Below are 4,441 nucleotides of genomic sequence, written 5' to 3'. Positions count from 1 at the left end.
CAGCGATTCTGAACATTTTCAGCAATTGATAATTTCTTGTTTGGACATAAGTTCACTAGTTCACTTCCTTCTTAATATTTTTCACTAGCTAGTAGTGAGCGGAGTTTCTCCAAATTAAGACACATAAAAACATGCGATCTACTATGGCTAATGAACGTTTGGTCTCATTATCGATTTTATCTATAGAAATCAAAATTGGTTTTTCTACAGAGTTTTGTCGAGAGAAAATCGAGAAAAGTGTTGATTTACAACCATTTCTGTATTATTTGTTTTTATTATTAGTATATATTATGTATTTTGTATTTATATGTGACTATTTGTTTTCATTGAAATTATTTTCCAACATCTTATATGCTCCCTTATATACCAATTACATTATATTTCGTCATAATATGTAATTTTTTTAAAAATTAGACGATAACAAATTATTTACAAGTTAAGCATAATATATAATTTTTCCGTATTTCTGTCCATGAACAACATTTTTTTCTGAGCATTATGATATTATGATTTGTAAGAAAAAGGGGTGCTGCTCTTGTACCTATGCGGACTACCGGTGCAACACAGTTGCGCAATTTTTCTTTTTTTGACCCGACTAATTATACCACGATTGCGCAAAAATGATGTAACACGATTGCACCCCGAATCTTTTTTACCTGTTAAAATCACATGAAAAAAATCGATGAACCCGAATATGGTATTTAAATTACAGGTTTCCATTTAAAAAAATGTAAGTTTTATTGCGCATGCGCAAGATACATGAGTTAAAAACATTGTAAGTCATAGAAATGTACGATCCATTAGTCTAGTTTAATGTCCCGCAAACAGAATTGAAAAATATTTACATGGTAATGAGTGGTAAAGTGGCCCCTGTTTTTTGGGACACACGGTATACCTACCATAGTAATGCTATGTATAATTAATGAATAAATAATTAATTCAAAATTTTCCTTCCCAATTATTGCAGGCTTAGGACTGTCAACAAATTACCATCGTTGGCTTGGTTAAAAATTGTTTTTTTCTAAATTACGTGACGTATGCTAAATGTATATAGACATAGTCAATAGTCGATATTTTTTTTTCATATAAAAATAATCAGTTATAAATTTAATAATAAGAGTATAATAATAATAATAATAAGATTTTAAAAATTACATTTGATGACTAGCACAAAAACGTGGTGCCATTGATTGCAAATGGTCATTCATTAATATTTTGTTGTTCTTAAATTTTTCCCAAGTATCCATCATAAATTTAATATTGTTTTCTTGCTCTTTTCGTAATTTATTTTTTTCATTACGTTTAATACTATTTATTTTTAAATAGGTTTCAGTTTGAATACCTAATAATATGTTTATTACTTGGAAAGTAGATAGATGCGAGGTATAAAACTGCGAATTATAGTGCATATGAAAAGATTCTGGACCATTAGTTGTTCTAGCTTCTTCGGATGGTTTATCTGCCCATAAAGTTGGTGGAAATTGTGCATCGGTTTCTATATAGTTTTTGAGTAAATAATCGGTAAATCCAAAATTAGACGTAGGAGCATTTTCAATTGAATATAAAAAAGCATTCTCTACTAAATTGGCTGGTAAAAATCCTAAAGCAAAAAATTTTTTTAGCCAAACACCCAATTCCTAATTTGATTTATATTAATTTAGTAGCTGACTATCTTTTTGAATATGTCTAAACCAAACTTGATTTAAATGAAACCTACATGCCAGAATTCTGCAGTTCTGGAAAATTTCCTTAACAGCGTTATGCGTATTTTTTTCAAAATCGAAATGAAAAGTTGATTGAGCTAATGATAGTTGTAAATTTATACCGGTCAATTTCAAACACAATTATTCTATAATTGTAAGCCACATATCTATATATGTTTGAGATGATTTTGAAGTCAAAAAACAATTTACTATATAAAATCCATTTTGCAATATATAAATAGTATAAAGTTGTTCATAATGTTTGGGGGAATGTGAAAACGCCCCATCGGCGAATATGTGAGAACTTTGACTTAATATTTTACGATTAGTAGCACAAGTAAACATTACCGGACTTAAAATTGTTTCCATATGACAAAACAACTCACCAGTATTACTTATTATATTTTCGAGTCTAGCAAATATTTGAATTTTTGATTCTTCAACACTTTTTTGTAATTTTAGGCATACTCTTACGACGGAAATCGTACATACTTTTTCTCCATAACCTCACATCAGAATGCACAAATTCAATATAATTTTCTGCGTTTTGAAATTCAGCTCGAGTTATTTTATTCGGCCTTGTTAATAAATCATTCTCACATTTCCTTTTAATACGGGAATTGATAATTTTCCTACCGACGATATTTTCAGCAATAACATTGTGGTTATGATCGTTAAGCATACTAATAACCATTGTCACATCTTTATTAACAAGCAGACTTGCAGAACAATTTTTATAGGTACAAAGGTATCGGATACTACCACATTTTTTTAGTACATTGAATTCCCTGTATTTATGTCCAACGACTAAAATGCATGGCTTACCTTTTTCGGTTTCGAATTTCTTTTGAATTTTCAGATCCGTTTCAATAATTGACACTTTATGTTTTACACTATAATATACTATAAACGTTCACTTTATACGCGATACAAATTGCAAATGAAACAAAAATACCAATATCCAACGCCGATATGGTAATATTGCTTGTTAAGATAATATTACCTTTAAAGTTACCTATCTACTATAATTTATTGCTTTACACCGAGTCGACGATCAGATAAAATTATAAAAATAAAAACCAATGCAGAAAAAAGTTCCTCGTTTAATTTAATATAATATCGAAAAACAAATAATATTGGGTATTGACTTTAATATAATTTATACTATATAAGGAAAATTGGGAATTAATTATTTATTTTCAATTTAATTGATTAATTATTTTATGTTCTACAAAAATTATTATACATAGCATATACTATGGTATATACTATGGTATATAGTATTATATGGTACTATATTATTTAATATATACGCATATCATTTGGTGCGCAATGGTGTTGTGATTTTAACAGGTAAAAAAGGATCGGGTAACCGTGTTACAAATTTTTTGCGCAATCGTGGTATAATTAGTCGGGTCAAAAAAAGAAAAATTGCGCATTCGTGTTGTAGCCGCGGACTACCGTCATATGCTTGCTCTAGTATGCGGTTTACTGTAGTAGACTAACCGTCGAACAGTACCTATATGGGCTGTATGTAGACCGCGTTATAATCACGTCAAAAAATTAATTATTGTAGTTTTATCCTTAGTTTACTTAAAAATATATTATAATCATGTAAAAAAAAAATCGATAGAATATAGATTTAACGATAAACTGCTTTAATGTCCCTCAAAAATGCAATGAATAAGTCAGGATCTTCTTTTTTAAGCAAATTAAAGAAGATAAAAAACAAAGAATGAAGGTAATCTGAAAAAATAAAAGAAAGTTTCCTCCGTAGTTCATATTAGAGCCGCTAAATAAGGTTTAATACTCAAAATAGTTATTTAAATTGTGCATTATTCTTGAAAGTGGGACGTTCCTAGAGAAGTTAGATTTATTAGTAGACTTATAGAAAGCACTTTGAAGCTTAATGTTACTAGGAACACGAAAACTAAGTTTTCCAATAATCCTCGAGGCATCAACTTGACCTTTGATCAGATTCTGAATTAAAGTGATACCAAAATTATCACGCCTGGACGAAAGGGAATGGAGTCTCAGCGCTTAACTAACTGGCCCGTAATCATGTGGTTCATGAGGTATGTTGAGGCAATAACCGGCGAACCCATTAAATAGTTTTGAACACGTTGAACTTGACAAATGTCAACGGCGGTTTAAGGTGACCAAACAACAGACCCATATTCAATAACTGAACGGACTAACGCTATATAGAGAGCCAAAAGACAATTTTCAAAACTTAAGTTGATTGAGTGGCGTCTGATAAATTCTAAAACACGAAAGGCATTACTAGTCATAAGATCAATATGAGGGCTGAAATTAAGAGATGGTACAAATAAAACGCCTAGATCATCTACCTGGCTGACACGTTGAATAGATATACCTCCTAACCTATAGTCAAAAGAAAACACTGATTTAGAGCGATGAAAATATATTACTTTACATTTAGAGTTGTTGAGAGATAAATTAAAAGTATTGTACTATCTGGTAAATTTATCTAGAGTGTTTTAAAGAGTGAGACAATCGTTGTTAGTGGTTATCCTCTGAACAATTTTAGATTCATCAGCAAAAAGTAGAAGGACGACAAGGGGAAATCACTGAGTACATGGTATTGATGAAAATATTAAATAATAGGGGACCTAAATGGCTACCATGTGAAACTCCGGATGACACTCGGAAAAAATCGGAAGACTTGCCAAAGAGACTAACAAATTGTCGACGCTCACTAAGGTAGGCACCAAACC

Source organism: Metopolophium dirhodum, chromosome 2 (genome assembly GCF_019925205.1).
Source record: "Metopolophium dirhodum isolate CAU chromosome 2, ASM1992520v1, whole genome shotgun sequence".
Classification (NCBI taxonomy): domain Eukaryota; kingdom Metazoa; phylum Arthropoda; class Insecta; order Hemiptera; family Aphididae; genus Metopolophium; species Metopolophium dirhodum.
Note: the sequence above shows the minus strand (reverse complement) of the source record.